At 32.6% G+C, this 23,692-nt stretch overlaps 11 non-coding genes across 11 annotated transcripts; all 11 read left to right on the top strand.

Moving 5' to 3' along the window:
• Nucleotides 1-458: 458 nt before the first annotated feature.
• TRNAL-UAA (transfer RNA leucine (anticodon UAA)) lies at nucleotides 459-541 on the top strand. The gene has a single exon. It is a non-coding gene; the product is annotated as a tRNA-Leu (tRNA).
• A 1,393-nt stretch (nucleotides 542-1,934) lies between these two features.
• Nucleotides 1,935-2,017, top strand: TRNAL-UAA (transfer RNA leucine (anticodon UAA)). Its single transcript has one exon. It is a non-coding gene; the product is annotated as a tRNA-Leu (tRNA).
• A 3,558-nt stretch (nucleotides 2,018-5,575) lies between these two features.
• TRNAL-UAA (transfer RNA leucine (anticodon UAA)) lies at nucleotides 5,576-5,658 on the top strand. Its single transcript has one exon. It is a non-coding gene; the product is annotated as a tRNA-Leu (tRNA).
• Nucleotides 5,659-6,692: 1,034 nt separating this feature from the next.
• On the top strand, nucleotides 6,693-6,775 carry TRNAL-UAA (transfer RNA leucine (anticodon UAA)). The gene has a single exon. It is a non-coding gene; the product is annotated as a tRNA-Leu (tRNA).
• Nucleotides 6,776-7,411: 636 nt separating this feature from the next.
• On the top strand, nucleotides 7,412-7,494 carry TRNAL-UAA (transfer RNA leucine (anticodon UAA)). Its single transcript has one exon. It is a non-coding gene; the product is annotated as a tRNA-Leu (tRNA).
• Nucleotides 7,495-8,129: 635 nt separating this feature from the next.
• TRNAL-UAA (transfer RNA leucine (anticodon UAA)) lies at nucleotides 8,130-8,212 on the top strand. Its single transcript has one exon. It is a non-coding gene; the product is annotated as a tRNA-Leu (tRNA).
• Nucleotides 8,213-12,324: 4,112 nt separating this feature from the next.
• On the top strand, nucleotides 12,325-12,407 carry TRNAL-UAA (transfer RNA leucine (anticodon UAA)). Its single transcript has one exon. It is a non-coding gene; the product is annotated as a tRNA-Leu (tRNA).
• Nucleotides 12,408-13,441: 1,034 nt separating this feature from the next.
• On the top strand, nucleotides 13,442-13,524 carry TRNAL-UAA (transfer RNA leucine (anticodon UAA)). Its single transcript has one exon. It is a non-coding gene; the product is annotated as a tRNA-Leu (tRNA).
• A 4,009-nt stretch (nucleotides 13,525-17,533) lies between these two features.
• On the top strand, nucleotides 17,534-17,616 carry TRNAL-UAA (transfer RNA leucine (anticodon UAA)). The gene has a single exon. It is a non-coding gene; the product is annotated as a tRNA-Leu (tRNA).
• A 1,393-nt stretch (nucleotides 17,617-19,009) lies between these two features.
• Nucleotides 19,010-19,092, top strand: TRNAL-UAA (transfer RNA leucine (anticodon UAA)). Its single transcript has one exon. It is a non-coding gene; the product is annotated as a tRNA-Leu (tRNA).
• A 3,559-nt stretch (nucleotides 19,093-22,651) lies between these two features.
• Nucleotides 22,652-22,734, top strand: TRNAL-UAA (transfer RNA leucine (anticodon UAA)). The gene has a single exon. It is a non-coding gene; the product is annotated as a tRNA-Leu (tRNA).
• The last annotated feature ends 958 nt before the right edge of the window (nucleotides 22,735-23,692 follow it).

Raw genomic sequence — 23,692 nt, 5'->3', positions numbered from 1 at the left:
ATACCTACAAATTCAGTAATTTAAAATTGACAATGCACATAGAAAAAAATATGAACATTCCAATAGTGCTTATCATGATAAACTCTTTGGCTACCGCACCAGGATGGATGAGTGGTTAATGCATTGGAATGAAGATCTAAAGTATTTATATCCATGTGGGTTCGAACGCCACTTCTGGTATGGTTTTTTGTTTCAGCTTCCAAGAAATGTAAAATAGAGAATGTCATCAATTAGGGAAAAATAAAGTTGACAGCCATATGTCCTCATCAAAAACATGGTCATGTGAAAGGACAGAAAAAGCAACTATTTCCATCACAAAATGAAGAGCAATCATTATAGCTGCTCACATTAAAAATATTTAATACCTACAATTCCAGTCATTTAAAATTGACAATGCACCTAGAAAAAAATATGAACATTTCAAGAGTGCTTATCATCACAAACTCTTTGACTACCGCACCAGGATGGACGAGTGGTTAATGCATTGGACTTAAGATCCAATGGATTTATATCCTCGTGGGTTCGAACCCCACTTCTGGTATAGTTTTTTATTTCAGCTTCCAAGAATTGTACAATAAAGAATGTCATCAATTACGGATAAATAAAAGACAGCCATATAGCCTCAATAAAAACATGGCTATGTGAAAGGGCAGAAAAAGCAGCTCTTTTCATCTTAAAATCAAAAGCATTTGTTATAGCTGAACATATTAAAATGTTTAATACCTACAATTTCAGTAAGGTAAAATTGACAATGCACATAGAAATAAATATGAACATTTCAATAGTGCTTATCATCATAAAATCTTTGGCTACCGCTCCAGGATGGCAGAGTGGTTAAGGCATTGGAATTAAGATCCAATGGATTTATATACGTGTGGTTTCAAACCCCACTTCTGGTATGGTGAATATAAACAATGTAAATGGTGAATACAAACAATTTCAGTAGTTTAAAACATGACAATCCACATAGAAAAAAACATGAACATTCCATCAGTACTTGTCATGAAAAACACTTTAACTACTGCAGCAGGAAGTTCATACCAAACATACTTTCAGAGATGAGAAGCAATATAGGTATTCTAATATACAAAAATCAGAGCTATGTAGTTATTTAGACTCAAAGCTGTATAATGATTAAAGACAAGTTAACAGTGCATATTGAAAAAAAGATGAACATTTCAATAGGGCTTATCTTGATAAACTCTTTGGCTACTGCACCAGGATGGCAGAGTGGTGAAGCTGTTGGACTTAAAATCCAATGGATTTATATCCACGTGGGATCTAACCCCTCTCCTGGTATGGTTTTTAATTTTAGCTTCCAAGAAATGTACAATAAAGAATGTCATCAATTAGGGAAATATAAAGTTCACAGCCATATATCCTCGACAAAAACATGGTTATGTGAAAAGGCAGAAAAAGCAACTATTTCCATCATAAAATCAAGAGCAATCATTAAAGTTGTACACATTAAAAATGTTTAATACCTACAATTTCAGTAATTTAAAACTGACAATGCACCTTGAAAAAAATATGAACATTTCAATAGTGCTTATCATGATAAACTCTTTGGCTCCTGCACAAGGATGGCCGAGTGGTTAAGGCGTTGGATGTAAGATCCAATGGATTTATATACGTGAGGGTTCCAACCTCCTGGTATGGTTTTTAATTTCAGCTTCTAAGAAATGTACAATAAAGAATGTTATCAATTAGGAAAATATAAAATTGACAGCCATATATCCTCGACAAGAACATAGTCGTGTGAAATTACAGAGAAAGTAACTATTTCTATTATAAAATCAAGAGCAATCGTTATAGTTGTACACATTAAAAATGTTTAATACCTACAATTTCAGTATTTTAAAACTGACAATGCACATAGAAAAAAATATGAACATTTCAATAGTGCTTATCATCATAAACTCTTTAGCTGCTGCAGCAGGATGGCCGAGTGGTTAAGGCGTTGGACTTAAAATCCAATGGAATTATGTCCTTGTGGGTTTGAACCCCACTTCTGGTATGCTTTTTTATTTCAGCTTCCAAGAAATGTACAATAAAGAATGTCATCAATTAGGGAAATATAAAGTTGACAGCCATATATCCTCGACAAAAACATGGTTATGTGAAAGAACAGAAAAAGCAGCTATTTCCATCATAAAATCAAGAGCAATCGTTATAGTTGTACACATTAAAAATGTTTAATACCTAAAATTTCAGTAATTTAAAACTGGCAATGCACATAGAAAAAAATATGAACATTTCAGTAGTACTTATCATCATAAACTTTTTAGCAACCGCACCAGAATGGCCGAGTGGTTATGGCATTGGAATTAAGAGCCAATGGATTTATATCCATTTGAGTTCAAACCCCACTTCAGGTATCGTTTTTAATTTCAGCTTCCAAGAAATGTACAGTAAAGAATGTCATCAATTAGGGAAATATAAAGTTGAGAGCCATATATCCTCGACAAAAACATGGTTATGTGAATGGGCAGAAAAAGCAGCTATTTCCATCATTATAGCTGTACTTTTTAAAAAACAGTTAATACCAACAATTTCAGTAATTTAAAAGTTGACAATGCACATAAAAAAACATGTTAATTCCAATAGTACTTGTCATAAAAAACATTTTAACTACTGCACCAGGAAGGCCATACCAAACATACTTTCAGAGATGAGAAGAAATATAGGTATTATAATATACAAAAATCAGAGCTATGTAGTTATTTAGACTCATAGCAGTATAATGATTAAAGACAAGTTAACAATGCATATTGAAAAAAAACATTAACATTCCAATAGTGCTGACCATGAAAATTCCTCGGTTATGCACCAGGATGGGGAAGTGGTTAAGGTGTTGGACTTAAGATTCAATGGATTTATATCTGCATGGGTTCAAACACCACTTCTGGTATGGTTTTTAATTTCAGCTTCCAAGAAATGTACAATAAAGAATGTCATCAATTAGGGAAAAATAGTTGACAGCCATATATCCTCAACTAAAACATGGTCAAGTGAAAGAACAGAAAAAGTAACTATTTCCATCATAAAAGCCAGAGCAATCCCTATAGATGTACACATTATAAATGGTCAATATCAACAATTTCAGTAATTTAAAAATTGACAATGCACAATGAAAAAATATGAACATTCCAATAGTGCATATCCTAAAAAAACATATTGGTTACCACACCAGGATAGCCGAGTTGTTAATGTGTTGGACTTAAGATCCAGTTTATTTATATCCGCATGGGTTCAAACCCGACTTCTGGCCTGGTTTTTAATTTCAGCTTCCAAGAAAAGTACAATAAAGAATGTCATCAATTTGGGAAAAATAGTTGATAGCCATATATCCTCGACAAACACAGGGTAATGTGAAAGGACAGAAAAAGTAACTATTTCCATCATAAAAGCAAGAGCAATCGTTTTAGCTGTACACTTTAAAAAATGGTGAATACCAACAATTTCAGTAATTTAAAAATTGACAATCCACATAGAAAAAAACATGAACATTCCATCAGTACTTGTCATGAAAAACACTTTAACTACTGCAGCAGGAAGGTCATACCAAACATACTTTCAGAGATGAGAAGAAATATAGGTATTATAATATACAAAAATCTAAGCTATGTAGTAATTTAGACTCATAGCAGTATAATGAATGAAGGCAAGTTATCAATGTATATTGAAAAAAACATGAACATTCCAAAAGGGCTTATTATGAAAAACACTTTAGCTACAGCAAAAGGATGGCTGAGTGGTTAAGGCGTTGGACTTAAGATCCAATGGATTTATATTCGCGTGGTATTGAACCCCACTTTTGGTATGGTTTTTAATTTGAGCTTCCAAGAAATGTACAATAAAGAAAGTCATCAATTAGGGAAATATAAAGTTGACAGCCATAAATCCTCAAAAAAAACATGGCCATGGGAAGGGACAGAAAGAGCAATTATGTCAATTATAAAATCAAGAGCAATCCTTATAGCTGTACACTTTAAAAAATGGTGAATACAAACAATTTCAGTAATGTAAAAATTGACGATCCACATAGAAAAAACATGAACATTCCAATAGTACTTCTCAAAAAAACACTGTAACTACTGCAACAGGAAGCCCATACCAAAACATACTTTTAGAGAGGAGAAGATATATAGGTATTCTAATATACAAAAAAACAAGCTATGTAGTAATTTATACTCATAGAAGTATAATGATTGAAGACAAGTTAACAATGCATATTGAAAAAAATATAAACATTCCAAAAGTGCTTATCATGAAAAACATTTTGGCTACCGCTCCAGGATGGCAGAGTGGTTAAGGCATTAGATTTAAGATCCACAGGATTTATATCTGTGTGGGTTTGAACCCCATTTCTGGTATGGTTTTTAATATCAGCTTTCCAAGAAATGTACAATAAAGAATGTCATCAATTAGGGAAATGTAAAGTTGATAGCCATATATCCTCAACAAAAACATTGTCATGTGAAAGGACAGAAAAAGAAAGTAAGCAACTATTTCCATCATAAAAGCAAGAAAAATCGTTACAGCTACACACATTAAAAAATGGTGGATACCAAAAATTTCAGTAATTTTAAAATTGACAATCCACATAGAAAAAAACATGAACATTCCAGTAGTACTTGCATGAAAAACACATTAACTACTGCAGCAGGAAGTTCATAGCAAACATACTTTCATAGATGAGAAAAAACATAGGTACTCTAATATACAAAACTCAGAGGTATGTAGTCATTTAGACTCAAAGCTGTATAATGATTAAAGACTCGTTGACAATGCATATTGAAAAAAACATGAACATTCCAATAGTGCTTATCATGATAAACTTTTTGGCTAGCGCACCAGAATGGCTGAGTGGTTAAGGCATTGGAAAAAAGATACAATGGATTTATATCCGCGTGGGTCTGAACCCCACTCCTGGTATTGTTTTTAATTTCAGCTTCCAAGAAATGTACAATAAAGAATGTCATCAATTAGGGAAAAATAACTGACAGCCATATATCCTCGATGAAAACATGGTTATGTGAAAACACATAAAATGCAATTATTTCCATTATAAAATCAAGAGCAATCTGTATAGCTGTACACATTAAAAATGTTTAATACCTACAAATTCAGTAATTTAAAATTGACAATGCACATAGAAAAAAATATGAACATTCCAATAGTGCTTATCATGATAAACTCTTTGGCTACCGCACCAGGATGGATGAGTGGTTAATGCATTGGAATGAAGATCTAAAGTATTTATATCCATGTGGGTTCGAACGCCACTTCTGGTATGGTTTTTTGTTTCAGATTCCAAGAAATGTAAAATAGAGAATGTCATCAATTAGGGAAAAATAAAGTTGACAGCCATATGTCCTCATCAAAAACATGGTCATGTGAAAGGACAGAAAAAGCAACTATTTCCATCACAAAATGAAGAGCAATCATTATAGCTGCTCACATTAAAAATATTTAATACCTACAATTCCAGTCATTTAAAATTGACAATGCACCTAGAAAAAAATATGAACATTTCAAGAGTGCTTATCATCACAAACTCTTTGACTACCGCACCAGGATGGACGAGTGGTTAATGCATTGGACTTAAGATCCAATGGATTTATATCCTCGTGGGTTCGAACCCCACTTCTGGTATAGTTTTTTATTTCAGCTTCCAAGAATTGTACAATAAAGAATGTCATCAATTACGGATAAATAAAAGACAGCCATATAGCCTCAATAAAAACATGGCTATGTGAAAGGGCAGAAAAAGCAGCTCTTTTCATCTTAAAATCAAAAGCATTTGTTATAGCTGAACATATTAAAATGTTTAATACCTACAATTTCAGTAAGGTAAAATTGACAATGCACATAGAAATAAATATGAACATTTCAATAGTGCTTATCATCATAAAATCTTTGGCTACCGCTCCAGGATGGCAGAGTGGTTAAGGCATTGGAATTAAGATCCAATGGATTTATATACGTGTGGTTTCAAACCCCACTTCTGGTATGGTGAATATAAACAATGTAAATGGTGAATACAAACAATTTCAGTAGTTTAAAAAATGACAATCCACATAGAAAAAAACATGAACATTCCATCAGTACTTGTCATGAAAAACACTTTAACTACTGCAGCAGGAAGTTCATACCAAACATACTTTCAGAGATGAGAAGCAATATAGGTATTCTAATATACAAAAATCAGAGCTATGTAGTTATTTAGACTCAAAGCTGTATAATGATTAAAGACAAGTTAACAGTGCATATTGAAAAAAAGATGAACATTTCAATAGGGCTTATCTTGATAAACTCTTTGGCTACTGCACCAGGATGGCAGAGTGGTGAAGCTGTTGGACTTAAAATCCAATGGATTTATATCCACGTGGGATCTAACCCCTCTCCTGGTATGGTTTTTAATTTTAGCTTCCAAGAAATGTACAATAAAGAATGTCATCAATTAGGGAAATATAACTGATAGCCATACATCCTCAATAAAAACATGGTTATGTGAAAGGAGAGAAAAAGCAGCTATTTCCATCATAAAATCAAGGGCAATCATTATAGTTGTACACATTAAAAATGTTTAATACCTACAATTTCAGTAATTTAAAATTGACAAGTCACATAGAAAAAAATATGAACATTTCAATAGCGCTTATCATCATAAACTCTTTGGCTACCGCACCAGTATGGCCGAGTGGTTAAGGCGTTGGACTTAATATCCAATGGATTTATATCCTCGTGGGGTCGAACCCCACTTCTGGTATAGTTTTTTTATTTCAGCTTCCAAGAAATGTACAATAAAGAATGTCATCAATTAGAGAAATATAAAGTTCACAGCAATATATCCTCGACAAAAACATGGTTATGTGAAAAGGCAGAAAAAGCAACTATTTCCATCATAAAATCAAGAGCAATCATTAAAGTTGTACACATTAAAAATGTTTAATACCTACAATTTCAGTAATTTAAAACTGACAATGCACCTTGAAAAAAATATGAACATTTCAATAGTGCTTATCATGATAAACTCTTTGGCTCCTGCACAAGGATGGCCGAGTGGTTAAGGCGTTGGATGTAAGATCCAATGGATTTATATACGTGAGGGTTCCAACCTCCTGGTATGGTTTTTAATTTCAGCTTCTAAGAAATGTACAATAAAGAATGTTATCAATTAGGAAAATATAAAATTGACAGCCATATATCCTCGACAAGAACATAGTCGTGTGAAATTACAGAGAAAGTAACTATTTCTATTATAAAATCAAGAGCAATCGTTATAGTTGTACACATTAAAAATGTTTAATACCTACAATTTCAGTATTTTAAAACTGACAATGCACATAGAAAAAAATATGAACATTTCAATAGTGCTTATCATCATAAACTCTTTAGCTGCTGCAGCAGGATGGCCGAGTGGTTAAGGCGTTGGACTTAAAATCCAATGGAATTATGTACTTGTGGGTTTGAACCCCACTTCTGGTATGCTTTTTTATTTCATCTTCTAAGAAATGTACAATAAAGAATGTCATCAATTAGGGAAATATAAAGTTCACAGCCATATATCCTCGACAAAAACATGGTTATGTGAAAAGGCAGAAAAAGCAACTATTTCCATCATAAAATCAAGAGCAATCATTAAAGTTGTACACATTAAAAATGTTTAATACCTACAATTTCAGTAATTTAAAACTGACAATGCACCTTGAAAAAAATATGAACATTTCAATAGTGCTTATCATGATAAACTCTTTGGCTCCTGCACAAGGATGGCCGAGTGGTTAAGGCGTTGGATGTAAGATCCAATGGATTTATATACGTGAGGGTTCCAACCTCCTGGTATGGTTTTTAATTTCAGCTTCTAAGAAATGTACAATAAAGAATGTTATCAATTAGGAAAATATAAAATTGACAGCCATATATCCTCGACAAGAACATAGTCGTGTGAAATTACAGAGAAAGTAACTATTTCTATTATAAAATCAAGAGCAATCGTTATAGTTGTACACATTAAAAATGTTTAATACCTACAATTTCAGTATTTTAAAACTGACAATGCACATAGAAAAAAATATGAACATTTCAATAGTGCTTATCATCATAAACTCTTTAGCTGCTGCAGCAGGATGGCCGAGTGGTTAAGGCGTTGGACTTAAAATCCAATGGAATTATGTCCTTGTGGGTTTGAACCCCACTTCTGGTATGCTTTTTTATTTCAGCTTCCAAGAAATGTACAATAAAGAATGTCATCAATTAGGGAAATATAAAGTTGACAGCCATATATCCTCGACAAAAACATGGTTATGTGAAAGAACAGAAAAAGCAGCTATTTCCATCATAAAATCAAGAGCAATCGTTATAGTTGTACACATTAAAAATGTTTAATACCTAAAATTTCAGTAATTTAAAACTGGCAATGCACATAGAAAAAAATATGAACATTTCAGTAGTACTTATCATCATAAACTTTTTAGCAACCGCACCAGAATGGCCGAGTGGTTATGGCATTGGAATTAAGAGCCAATGGATTTATATCCATTTGAGTTCAAACCCCACTTCAGGTATCGTTTTTAATTTCAGCTTCCAAGAAATGTACAGTAAAGAATGTCATCAATTAGGGAAATATAAAGTTGAGAGCCATATATCCTCGACAAAAACATGGTTATGTGAATGGGCAGAAAAAGCAGCTATTTCCATCATTATAGCTGTACTTTTTAAAAAACAGTTAATACCAACAATTTCAGTAATTTAAAAGTTGACAATGCACATAAAAAAACATGTTAATTCCAATAGTACTTGTCATAAAAAACATTTTAACTACTGCACCAGGAAGGCCATACCAAACATACTTTCAGAGATGAGAAGAAATATAGGTATTATAATATACAAAAATCAGAGCTATGTAGTTATTTAGACTCATAGCAGTATAATGATTAAAGACAAGTTAACAATGCATATTGAAAAAAAACATTAACATTCCAATAGTGCTGACCATGAAAATTCCTCGGTTATGCACCAGGATGGGGAAGTGGTTAAGGTGTTGGACTTAAGATTCAATGGATTTATATCTGCATGGGTTCAAACACCACTTCTGGTATGGTTTTTAATTTCAGCTTCCAAGAAATGTACAATAAAGAATGTCATCAATTAGGGAAAAATAGTTGACAGCCATATATCCTCAACTAAAACATGGTCAAGTGAAAGAACAGAAAAAGTAACTATTTCCATCATAAAAGCCAGAGCAATCCCTATAGATGTACACATTATAAATGGTCAATATCAACAATTTCAGTAATTTAAAAATTGACAATGCACAATGAAAAAATATGAACATTCCAATAGTGCATATCCTAAAAAAACATATTGGTTACCACACCAGGATAGCCGAGTTGTTAATGTGTTGGACTTAAGATCCAGTTTATTTATATCCGCATGGGTTCAAACCCGACTTCTGGCCTGGTTTTTAATTTCAGCTTCCAAGAAATGTACAAAAAAGAATGTCATCAATTAGGGAAAAGTAAAGTTGACAGCCGTATATAGTCAACAAAAACATGGTCATGTGAAAGGAAAGAAATAGAAAGTAAACAAATATTTCCATCATAAAAGCAAGAGCAATCATTATAGCTGTACACTTTAAAAAATGGTGAATACCAACAATTTCAGTAATTTCAAAATTGACAATCAACATAGAAAAAAAAAAAAATTCCACTTGTACTTGTCATGAAAAACACTTTAACTGCACCAGGAAGGCCATACCAAACATACTTTCAGAGATGAGAAATAAAGGTTTTATAATATACAAAAATGAGAGCTATGTAGTAATTTAGACTCATAGCAGTATAATGATTAAAGACAAGTTAACAGAGCATATTGTAAATAACATGAACATTCCAATAGTGCTTATCTAGAAAAACTCTTTGGTTACCGCAGCAAAATGGGCAAATGGTTAAGGTATTGGACTTTAGATCCATTGGATTTCTATGCACATGGTTTCTAATCCCACTTCTCATATGGTTTTTTAATTTCAGCTTCCAAGAAAAGTACAATAAAGAATGTCATCAATTTGGGAAAAATAGTTGATAGCCATATATCCTCGACAAACACAGGGTAATGTGAAAGGACAGAAAAAGTAACTATTTCCATCATAAAAGCAAGAGCAATCGTTTTAGCTGTACACTTTAAAAAATGGTGAATACCAACAATTTCAGTAATTTAAAAATTGACAATCCACATAGAAAAAAACATGAACATTCCATCAGTACTTGTCATGAAAAACACTTTAACTACTGCAGCAGGAAGGTCATACCAAACATACTTTCAGAGATGAGAAGAAATATAGGTATTATAATATACAAAAATCTAAGCTATGTAGTAATTTAGACTCATAGCAGTATAATGAATGAAGGCAAGTTATCAATGTATATTGAAAAAAACATGAACATTCCAAAAGGGCTTATTATGAAAAACACTTTAGCTACAGCAAAAGGATGGCTGAGTGGTTAAGGCGTTGGACTTAAGATCCAATGGATTTATATTCGCGTGGTATTGAACCCCACTTTTGGTATGGTTTTTAATTTGAGCTTCCAAGAAATGTACAATAAAGAAAGTCATCAATTAGGGAAATATAAAGTTGACAGCCATAAATCCTCAAAAAAAACATGGCCATGGGAAGGGACAGAAAGAGCAATTATGTCAATTATAAAATCAAGAGCAATCCTTATAGCTGTACACTTTAAAAAATGGTGAATACAAACAATTTCAGTAATGTAAAAATTGACGATCCACATAGAAAAAACATGAACATTCCAATAGTACTTCTCAAAAAACACTGTAAATACTGCAACAGGAAGCCCATACCAAAACATACTTTTAGAGAGGAGAAGATATATAGGTATTCTAATATACAAAAAAACAAGCTATGTAGTAATTTATACTCATAGAAGTATAATGATTGAAGACAAGTTAACAATGCATATTGAAAAAAATATAAACATTCCAAAAGTGCTTATCATGAAAAACATTTTGGCTACCGCTCCAGGATGGCAGAGTGGTTAAGGCATTAGATTTAAGATCCACAGGATTTATATCTGTGTGGGTTTGAACCCCATTTCTGGTATGGTTTTTAATATCAGCTTTCCAAGAAATGTACAATAAAGAATGTCATCAATTAGGGAAATGTAAAGTTGATAGCCATATATCCTCAACAAAAACATTGTCATGTGAAAGGACAGAAAAAGAAAGTAAGCAACTATTTCCATCATAAAAGCAAGAAAAATCGTTACAGCTACACACATTAAAACATGGTGGATACCAAAAATTTCAGTAATTTTAAAATTGACAATCCACATAGAAAAAAACATGAACATTCCAGTAGTACTTGCATGAAAAACACATTAACTACTGCAGCAGGAAGTTCATAGCAAACATACTTTCATAGATGAGAAAAAACATAGGTACTCTAATATACAAAACTCAGAGCTATGTAGTCATTTAGACTCAAAGCTGTATAATGATTAAAGACTCGTTGACAATGCATATTGAAAAAAACATGAACATTCCAATAGTGCTTATCATGATAAACTTTTTGGCTAGCGCACCAGAATGGCCGAGTGGTTAAGGCATTGGAAAAAAGATACAATGTATTTATATCCGCGTGGGTCTGAACCCCACTCCTGGTATTGTTTTTAATTTCAGCTTCCAAGAAATGTACAATAAAGAATGTCATCAATTAGGGAAAAATAACTGACAGCCATATATCCTCGATGAAAACATGGTTATGTGAAAACACATAAAATGCAATTATTTCCATTATAAAATCAAGAGCAATCTGTATAGCTGTACACATTAAAAATGTTTAATACCTACAAATTCAGTAATTTAAAATTGACAATGCACATAGAAAAAAATATGAACATTCCAATAGTGCTTATCATGATAAACTCTTTGGCTACCGCACCAGGATGGATGAGTGGTTAATGCATTGGAATGAAGATCTAAAGTATTTATATCCATGTGGGCTCGAACCCCACTCCTGGTATGGTTTTTTGTTTCAGCTTCCAAGAAATGTAAAATAGAGAATGTCATCAATTAGGGAAAAATAAAGTTGACAGCCATATGCCCTCATCAAAAACATGGACATGTGAAAGGACAGAAAAAGCAACTATTTCCATCACAAAATGAAGAGCAATCATTATAGCTGCTCACATTAAAAATATTTAATACCTACAATTCCAGTCATTTAAAATTGACAATGCACCTAGAAAAAAATATGAACATTTCAAGAGTGCTTATCATCACAAACTCTTCGACTACCGCACCAGGATGGACGAGTGGTTAATGCATTGGACTTAAGATCCAATGGATTTATATCCTCGTGGGTTCGAACCCCACTTCTGGTATAGTTTTTTATTTCAGCTTCCAAGAATTGTACAATAAAGAATGTCATCAATTACGGATAAATAAAAGACAGCCATATAGCCTCAATAAAAACATGGCTATGTGAAAGGGCAGAAAAAGCAGCTCTTTTCATCTTAAAATCAAAAGCATTTGTTAAAGCTGAACATATTAAAATGTTTAATACCTACAATTTCAGTAAGGTAAAATTGACAATGCACATAGAAATAAATATGAACATTTCAATAGTGCTTATCATCATAAAATCTTTGGCTACCGCTCCAGGATGGCAGAGTGGTTAAGGCATTGGAATTAAGATCCAATGGATTTATATACGTGTGGTTTCAAACCCCACTTCTGGTATGGTGAATATAAACAATGTAAATGGTGAATACAAACAATTTCAGTAGTTTAAAAAATGACAATCCACATAGAAAAAAACATGAACATTCCATCAGTACTTGTCATGAAAAACACTTTCACTACTGCAGCAGGAAGTTCATACCAAACATACTTTCAGAGATGAGAAGCAATATAGGTATTCTAATATACAAAAATCAGAGCTATGTAGTTATTTAGACTCAAAGCTGTATAATGATTAAAGACAAGTTAACAGTGCATATTGAAAAAAAGATGAACATTTCAATAGGGCTTATCTTGATAAACTCTTTGGCTACTGCACCAGGATGGCAGAGTGGTGAAGCTGTTGGACTTAAAATCCAATGGATTTATATCCACGTGGGATCTAACCCCTCTCCTGGTATGGTTTTTAATTTTAGCTTCCAAGAAATGTACAATAAAGAATGTCATCAATTAGGGAAATATAACTGATAGCCATACATCCTCGATAAAAACATGGTTATGTGAAAGGAGAGAAAAAGCAGCTATTTCCATCATAAAATCAAGGGCAATCATTATAGTTGTACACATTAAAAATGTTTAATACCTACAATTTCAGTAATTTAAAATTGACAAGTCACATAGAAAAAAATATGAACATTTCAATAGCGCTTATCATCATAAACTCTTTGGCTACCGCACCAGTATGGCCGAGTGGTTAAGGCATTGGACTTAATATCCAATGGATTTATATCCTCGTGGGGTCGAACCCCACTTCTGGTATAGTTTTTTTATTTCAGCTTCCAAGAAATGTACAATAAAGAATGTCATCAATTAGGGAAATATAAAGTTCGCAGCCATATATCCTCGACAAAAACATGGTTATGTGAAAAGGCAGAAAAAGCAACTATTTCCATCATAAAATCAAGAGCAATCATTAAAGTTGTACACATTAAAAATGTTTAATACCTACAATTTCAGTAATTTAAAACTGACAATGCACCTTGAAAAAAATATGAACATTTCAATAGTGCTTATCATGATAAACTCTTTGGCTCCTGCACAAGGATGGCCGAGTGGTTAAGGCGTTGGATGTAAGATCCAATGGATTTATATACGTGAGGGTTCCAACCTCCTGGTATGGTTTTTAATTTCAGCTTCTAAGAAATGTACAATAAAGAATGTTATCAATTAGGAAAATATAAAATTGACAGCCATATATCCTCGACAAGAACATAGTCGTGTGAAATTACAGAGAAAGTAACTATTTCTATTATAAAATCAAGAGCAATCGTTATAGTTGTACACATTAAAAATGTTTAATACCTACAATTTCAGTATTTTAAAACTGACAATGCACATAGAAAAAAATATGAACATTTCAATAGTGCTTATCATCATAAACTCGATGGCTGAGTGGTTAAGGCATTGGATTTGAGATCCAACGGAATTATATCCTTGTGGGTTCGAACCCCACTTCTGGTATATTTTTTTATTTCAGCTTCCAAGAAATGTACAATAAAGAATGTCATCAATTAGGGAAATATAAAGTTGACAGCCATATATCCTCGACAAAAACATGGTTATGTGAAAGAACAGAAAAAGCAGCTATTTCCATCATAAAATCAAGAGCAATCGTTATAGTTGTACACATTAAAAATGTTTAATACCTAAAATTTCAGTAATTTAAAACTGGCAATGCACATAGAAAAAAATATGAACATTTCAGTAGTACTTATCATCATAAACTTTTTAGCAACCGCACCAGAATGGCACAATGAAAAAATGCACAATGAAAAAATATGAACATTCCAATAGTGCATATCCTAAAAAAACATATTGGTTACCACACCAGGATAGCCGAGTTGTTAATGTGTTGGACTTAAGATCCAGTTTATTTATATCCGCATGGGTTCAAACCCGACTTCTGGCCTGGTTTTTAATTTCAGCTTCCAAGAAATGTACAAAAAAGAATGTCATCAATTAGGGAAAAGTAAAGTTGACAGCCGTATATAGTCAACAAAAACATGGTCATGTGAAAGGAAAGAAATAGAAAGTAAACAAATATTTCCATCATAAAAGCAAGAGCAATCATTATAGCTGTACACTTTAAAAAATGGTGAATACCAACAATTTCAGTAATTTCAAAATTGACAATCAACATAGAAAAAAAAAAAAATTCCACTAGTACTTGTCATGAAAAACACTTTAACTGCACCAGGAAGGCCATACCAAACATACTTTCAGAGATGAGAAATAAAGGTTTTATAATATACAAAAATGAGAGCTATGTAGTAATTTAGACTCATAGCAGTATAATGATTAAAGACAAGTTAACAGAGCATATTGTAAATAACATGAACATTCCAATAGTGCTTATCTAGAAAAACTCTTTGGTTACCGCAGCAAAATGGGCAAATGGTTAAGGTATTGGACTTTACATCCATTGGATTTCTATGCACATGGTTTCTAATCCCACTTCTCATATGGTTTTTTAATTTCAGCTTCCAAGAAAAGTACAATAAAGAATGTCATCAATTTGGGAAAAATAGTTGATAGCCATATATCCTCGACAAACACAGGGTAATGTGAAAGGACAGAAAAAGTAACTATTTCCATCATAAAAGCAAGAGCAATCGTTTTAGCTGTACACTTTAAAAAATGGTGAATACCAACAATTTCAGTAATTTAAAAATTGACAATCCACATAGAAAAAAACATGAACATTCCATCAGTACTTGTCATGAAAAACACTTTAACTACTGCAGCAGGAAGGTCATACCAAACATACTTTCAGAGATGAGAAGAAATATAGGTATTATAATATACAAAAATCTAAGCTATGTAGTAATTTAGACTCATAGCAGTATAATGAATGAAGGCAAGTTATCAATGTATATTGAAAAAAACATGAACATTCCAAAAGGGCTTATTATGAAAAACACTTTAGCTACAGCAAAAGGATGGCTGAGTGGTTAAGGCGTTGGACTTAAGATCCAATGGATTTATATTCGCGTGGTATTGAACCCCACTTTTGGTATGGTTTTTAATTTGAGCTTCCAAGAAATGTACAATAAAGAAAGTCATCAATTAGGGAAATATAAAGTTGACAGCCATAAATCCTCAAAAAAAACATGGCCATGGGAAGGGACAGAAAGAGCAATTATGTCAATTATAAAATCAAGAGCAATCCTTATAGCTGTACACTTTAAAAAATGGTGAATACAAACAATTTCAGTAATGTAAAAATTGACGATCCACATAGAAAAAACATGAACATTCCAATAGTACTTCTCAAAAAAACACTGTAACTACTGCAACAGGAAGCCCATACCAAAACATACTTTTAGAGTGGAGAAGATATATAGGTATTCTAATATACAAAAAAACAAGCTATGTAGTAATTTATACTCATAGAAGTATAATGATTGAAGACAAGTTAACAATGCATATTGAAAAAAATATAAACATTCCAAAAGTGCTTATCATGAAAAACATTTTGGCTACCGCTCCAGGATGGCAGAGTGGTTAAGGCATTAGATTTAAGATCCACAGGATTTATATCTGTGTGGGTTTGAACCCCATTTCTGGTATGGTTTTTAATATCAGCTTTCCAAGAAATGTACAATAAAGAATGTCATCAATTAGGGAAATGTAAAGTTGATAGCCATATATCCTCAACAAAAACATTGTCATGTGAAAGGACAGAAAAAGAAAGTAAGCAACTATTTCCATCATAAAAGCAAGAAAAATCATTACAGCTACACACATTAAAAAATGGTGGATACCAAAAATTTCAGTAATTTTAAAATTGACAATCCACATAGAAAAAAACATGAACATTCCAGTAGTACTTGCATGAAAAACACATTAACTACCGCAGCAGGAAGTTCATAGCAAACATACTTTCATAGATGAGAAAAAACATAGGTACTCTAATATACAAAACTCAGAGCTATGTAGTCATTTAGACTCAAAGCTGTATAATGATTAAAGACTCGTTGACAATGCATATTGAAAAAAACATGAACATTCCAATAGTGCTTATCATGATAAACTTTTTGGCTAGCGCACCAGAATGGCTGAGTGGTTAAGGCATTGGAAAAAAGATACAATGGATTTATATCCGCGTGGGTCTGAACCCCACTCCTGGTATTGTTTTTAATTTCAGCTTCCAAGAAATGTACAATAAAGAATGTCATCAATTAGGGAAAAATAACTGACAGCCATATATCCTCGATGAAAACATGGTTATGTGAAAACACATAAAATGCAATTATTTCCATTATAAAATCAAGAGCAATCTGTATAGCTGTACACATTAAAAATGTTTAATACCTACAAATTCAGTAATTTAAAATTGACAATGCACATAGAAAAAAATATGAACATTCCAATAGTGCTTATCATGATAAACTCTTTGGCTACCGCACCAGGATGGATGAGTGGTTAATGCATTGGAATGAAGATCTAAAGTATTTATATCCATGTGGGTTCGAATGCCACTTCTGGTATGGTTTTTTGTTTCAGCTTCCAAGAAATGTAAAATAGAGAATGTCATCAATTAGGGAAAAATAAAGTTGACAGCCATATGTCCTCATCAAAAACATGGTCATGTGAAAGGACAGAAAAAGCAACTATTTCCATCACAAAATGAAGAGCAATCATTATAGCTGCTCACATTAAAAATATTTAATACCTACAATTCCAGTCATTTAAAATTGACAATGCACCTAGAAAAAAATATGAACATTTCAAGAGTGCTTATCATCACAAACTCTTTGACTACCGCACCAGGATGGACGAGTGGTTAATGCATTGGACTTAAGATCCAATGGATTTATATCCTCGTGGGTTCGAACCCCACTTCTGGTATAGTTTTTTATTTCAGCTTCCAAGAATTGTACAATAAAGAATGTCATCAATTACGGATAAATAAAAGACAGCCATATAGCCTCAATAAAAACATGGCTATGTGAAAGGGCAGAAAAAGCAGCTCTTTTCATCTTAAAATCAAAAGCATTTGTTATAGCTGAACATATTAAAATGTTTAATACCTACAATTTCAGTAAGGTAAAATTGACAATGCACATAGAAATAAATATGAACATTTCAATAGTGCTTATCATCATAAAATCTTTGGCTACCGCTCCAGGATGGCAGAGTGGTTAAGGCATTGGAATTAAGATCCAATGGATTTATATACGTGTGGTTTCAAACCCCACTTCTGGTATGGTGAATATAAACAATGTAAATGGTGAATACAAACAATTTCAGTAGTTTAAAAAATGACAATCCACATAGAAAAAAACATGAACATTCCATCAGTACTTGTCATGAAAAACACTTTAACTACTGCAGCAGGAAGTTCATACCAAACATACTTTCAGAGATGAGAAGCAATATAGGTATTCTAATATACAAAAATCAGAGCTATGTAGTTATTTAGACTCAAAGCTGTATAATGATTAAAGACAAGTTAACAGTGCATATTGAAAAAAAGATGAACATTTCAATAGGGCTTATCTTGATAAACTCTTTGGCTACTGCACCAGGATGGCAGAGTGGTGAAGCTGTTGGACTTAAAATCCAATGGATTTATATCCACGTGGGATCTAACCCCTCTCCTGGTATGGTTTTTAATTTTAGCTTCCAAGAAATGTACAATAAAGAATGTCATCAATTAGGGAAATATAAAGTTCACAGCCATATATCCTCGACAAAAACATGGTTATGTGAAAAGGCAGAAAAAGCAACTATTTCCATCATAAAATCAAGAGCAATCATTAAAGTTGTACACATTAAAAATGTTTAATACCTACAATTTCAGTAATTTAAAACTGACAATGCACCTTGAAAAAAATATGAACATTTCAATAGTGCTTATCATGATAAACTCTTTGGCTCCTGCACAAGGATGGCCGAGTGGTTAAGGCGTTGGATGTAAGATCCAATGGATTTATATACGTGAGGGTTCCAACCTCCTGGTATGGTTTTTAATTTCAGCTTCTAAGAAATGTACAATAAAGAATGTTATCAATTAGGAAAATATAAAATTGACAGCCATATATCCTCGACAAGAACATAGTCGTGTGAAATTACAGAGAAAGTAACTATTTCTATTATAAAATCAAGAGCAATCGTTATAGTTGTACACATTAAAAATGTTTAATACCTACAATTTCAGTATTTTAAAACTGACAATGCACATAGAAAAAAATATGAACATTTCAATAGTGCTTATCATCATAAACTCTTTAGCTGCTGCAGCAGGATGGCCGAGTGGTTAAGGCGTTGGACTTAAAATCCAATGGAATTATGTCCTTGTGGGTTTGAACCCCACTTCTGGTATGCTTTTTTTATTTCAGCTTCCAAGAAATGTACAATAAAGAATGTCATCAATTAGGGAAATATAAAGTTGACAGCCATATATCCTCGACAAAAACATGGTTATGTGAAAGAACAGAAAAAGCAGCTATTTCCATCATAAAATCAAGAGCAATCGTTATAGTTGTACACATTAAAAATGTTTAATACCTAAAATTTCAGTAATTTAAAACTGGCAATGCACATAGAAAAAAATATGAACATTTCAGTAGTACTTATCATCATAAACTTTTTAGCAACCGCACCAGAATGGCCGAGTGGTTATGGCATTGGAATTAAGAGCCAATGGATTTATATCCATTTGAGTTCAAACCCCACTTCAGGTATCGTTTTTAATTTCAGCTTCCAAGAAATGTACAGTAAAGAATGTCATCAATTAGGGAAATATAAAGTTGAGAGCCATATATCCTCGACAAAAACATGGTTATGTGAATGGGCAGAAAAAGCAGCTATTTCCATCATTATAGCTGTACTTTTTAAAAAACAGTTAATACCAACAATTTCAGTAATTTAAAAGTTGACAATGCACATAAAAAAACATGTTAATTCCAATAGTACTTGTCATAAAAAACATTTTAACTACTGCACCAGGAAGGCCATACCAAACATACTTTCAGAGATGAGAAGAAATATAGGTATTATAATATACAAAAATCAGAGCTATGTAGTTATTTAGACTCATAGCAGTATAATGATTAAAGACAAGTTAACAATGCATATTGAAAAAAAACATTAACATTCCAATAGTGCTGACCATGAAAATTCCTCGGTTATGCACCAGGATGGGGAAGTGGTTAAGGTGTTGGACTTAAGATTCAATGGATTTATATCTGCATGGGTTCAAACACCACTTCTGGTATGGTTTTTAATTTCAGCTTCCAAGAAATGTACAATAAAGAATGTCATCAATTAGGGAAAAATAGTTGACAGCCATATATCCTCAACTAAAACATGGTCAAGTGAAAGAACAGAAAAAGTAACTATTTCCATCATAAAAGCCAGAGCAATCCCTATAGATGTAAACATTATAAATGGTCAATATCAACAATTTCAGTAATTTAAAAATTGACAATGCACAATGAAAAAATATGAACATTCCAATAGTGCATATCCTAAAAAAACATATTGGTTACCACACCAGGATAGCCGAGTTGTTAATGTGTTGGACTTAAGATCCAGTTTATTTATATCCGCATGGGTTCAAACCCGACTTCTGGCCTGGTTTTTAATTTCAGCTTCCAAGAAAAGTACAATAAAGAATGTCATCAATTTGGGAAAAATAGTTGATAGCCATATATCCTCGACAAACACAGGGTAATGTGAAAGGACAGAAAAAGTAACTATTTCCATCATAAAAGCAAGAGCAATCGTTTTAGCTGTACACTTTAAAAAATGGTGAATACCAACAATTTCAGTAATTTAAAAATTGACAATCCACATAGAAAAAAACATGAACATTCCATCAGTACTTGTCATGAAAAACACTTTAACTACTGCAGCAGGAAGGTCATACCAAACATACTTTCAGAGATGAGAAGAAATATAGGTATTATAATATACAAAAATCTAAGCTATGTAGTAATTTAGACTCATAGCAGTATAATGAATGAAGGCAAGTTATCAATGTATATTGAAAAAAACATGAACATTCCAAAAGGGCTTATTATGAAAAACACTTTAGCTACAGCAAAAGGATGGCTGAGTGGTTAAGGCGTTGGACTTAAGATCCAATGGATTTATATTCGCGTGGTATTGAACCCCACTTTTGGTATGGTTTTTAATTTGAGCTTCCAAGAAATGTACAATAATGAAAGTCATCAATTAGGGAAATATAAAGTTGACAGCCATAAATCCTCAAAAAAAACATGGCCATGGGAAGGGACAGAAAGAGCAATTATGTCAATTATAAAATCAAGAGCAATCCTTATAGCTGTACACTTTAAAAAATGGTGAATACAAACAATTTCAGTAATGTAAAAATTGACGATCCACATAGAAAAAACATGAACATTCCAATAGTACTTCTCAAAAAAACACTGTAACTACTGCAACAGGAAGCCCATACCAAAACATACTTTTAGAGAGGAGAAGATATATAGGTATTCTAATATACAAAAAAACAAGCTATGTAGTAATTTATACTCATAGAAGTATAATGATTGAAGACAAGTTAACAATGCATATTGAAAAAAATATAAACATTCCAAAAGTGCTTATCATGAAAAACATTTTGGCTACCGCTCCAGGATGGCAGAGTGGTTAAGGCATTAGATTTAAGATCCACAGGATTTATATCTGTGTGGGTTTGAACCCCATTTCTGGTATGGTTTTTAATATCAGCTTTCCAAGAAATGTACAATAAAGAATGTCATCAATTAGGGAAATGTAAAGTTGATAGCCATATATCCTCAACAAAAACATTGTCATGTGAAAGGACAGAAAAAGAAAGTAAGCAACTATTTCCATCATAAAAGCAAGAAAAATCGTTACAGCTACACACATTAAAAAATGGTGGATACCAAAAATTTCAGTAATTTTAAAATTGACAATCCACATAGAAAAAAACATGAACATTCCAGTAGTACTTGCATGAAAAACACATTAACTACTGCAGCAGGAAGTTCATAGCAAACATACTTTCATAGATGAGAAAAAACATAGGTACTCTAATATACAAAACTCAGAGCTATGTAGTCATTTAGACTCAAAGCTGTATAATGATTAAAGACTCGTTGACAATGCATATTGAAAAAAACATGAACATTCCAATAGTGCTTATCATGATAAACTTTTTGGCTAGCGCACCAGAATGGCTGAGTGGTTAAGGCATTGGAAAAAAGATACAATGGATTTATATCCGCGTGGGTCTGAACCCCACTCCTGGTATTGTTTTTAATTTCAGCTTCCAAGAAATGTACAATAAAGAATGTCATCAATTAGGGAAAAATAACTGACAGCCATATATCCTCGATGAAAACATGGTTATGTGAAAACACATAAAATGCAATTATTTCCATTATAAAATCAAGAGCAATCTGTATAGCTGTACACATTAAAAATGTTTAATACCTACAAATTCAGTAATTTAAAATTGACAATGCACATAGAAAAAAATATGAACATTCCAATAGTGCTTATCATGATAAACTCTTTGGCTACCGCACCAGGATGGATGAGTGGTTAATGCATTGGAATGAAGATCTAAAGTATTTATATCCATGTGGGTTCGAACGCCACTTCTGGTATGGTTTTTTGTTTCAGATTCCAAGAAATGTAAAATAGAGAATGTCATCAATTAGGGAAAAATAAAGTTGACAGCCATATGTCCTCATCAAAAACATGGTCATGTGAAAGGACAGAAAAAGCAACTATTTCCATCACAAAATGAAGAGCAATCATTATAGCTGCTCACATTAAAAATATTTAATACCTACAATTCCAGTCATTTAAAATTGACAATGCACCTAGAAAAAAATATGAACATTTCAAGAGTGCTTATCATCACAAACTCTTTGACTACCGCACCAGGATGGACGAGTGGTTAATGCATTGGACTTAAGATCCAATGGATTTATATCCTCGTGGGTTCGAACCCCACTTCTGGTATAGTTTTTTATATCAGCTTCCAAGAATTGTACAATAAAGAATGTCATCAATTACGGATAAATAAAAGACAGCCATATAGCCTCAATAAAAACATGGCTATGTGAAAGGGCAGAAAAAGCAGCTCTTTTCATCTTAAAATCAAAAGCATTTGTTATAGCTGAACATATTAAAATGTTTAATACCTACAATTTCAGTAAGGTAAAATTGACAATGCACATAGAAATAAATATGAACATTTCAATAGTGCTTATCATCATAAAATCTTTGGCTACCGCTCCAGGATGGCAGAGTGGTTAAGGCATTGGAATTAAGATCCAATGGATTTATATACGTGTGGTTTCAAACCCCACTTCTGGTATGGTGAATATAAACAATGTAAATGGTGAATACAAACAATTTCAGTAGTTTAAAAAATGACAATCCACATAGAAAAAAACATGAACATTCCATCAGTACTTGTCATGAAAAACACTTTAACTACTGCAGCAGGAAGTTCATACCAAACATACTTTCAGAGATGAGAAGCAATATAGGTATTCTAATATACAAAAATCAGAGCTATGTAGTTATTTAGACTCAAAGCTGTATAATGATTAAAGACAAGTTAACAGTGCATATTGAAAAAAAGATGAACATTTCAATAGGGCTTATCTTGATAAACTCTTTGGCTACTGCACCAGGATGGCAGAGTGGTGAAGCTGTTGGACTTAAAATCCAATGGATTTATATCCACGTGGGATCTAACCCCTCTCCTGGTATGGTTTTTAATTTTAGCTTCCAAGAAATGTACAATAAAGAATGTCATCAATTAGGGAAATATAACTGATAGCCATACATCCTCAATAAAAACATGGTTATGTGAAAGGAGAGAAAAAGCAGCTATTTCCATCATAAAATCAAGGGCAATCATTATAGTTGTACACATTAAAAATGTTTAATACCTACAATTTCAGTAATT

Source organism: Taudactylus pleione, unplaced genomic scaffold (genome assembly GCF_031769625.1).
Source record: "Taudactylus pleione unplaced genomic scaffold, aTauple2 ptg000154l, whole genome shotgun sequence".
NCBI lineage: Eukaryota > Metazoa > Chordata > Amphibia > Anura > Myobatrachidae > Taudactylus > Taudactylus pleione.
The sequence above is the reverse complement of the archived record's forward strand: the minus strand, read 5'-3'. Positions and strand labels throughout refer to the sequence as shown.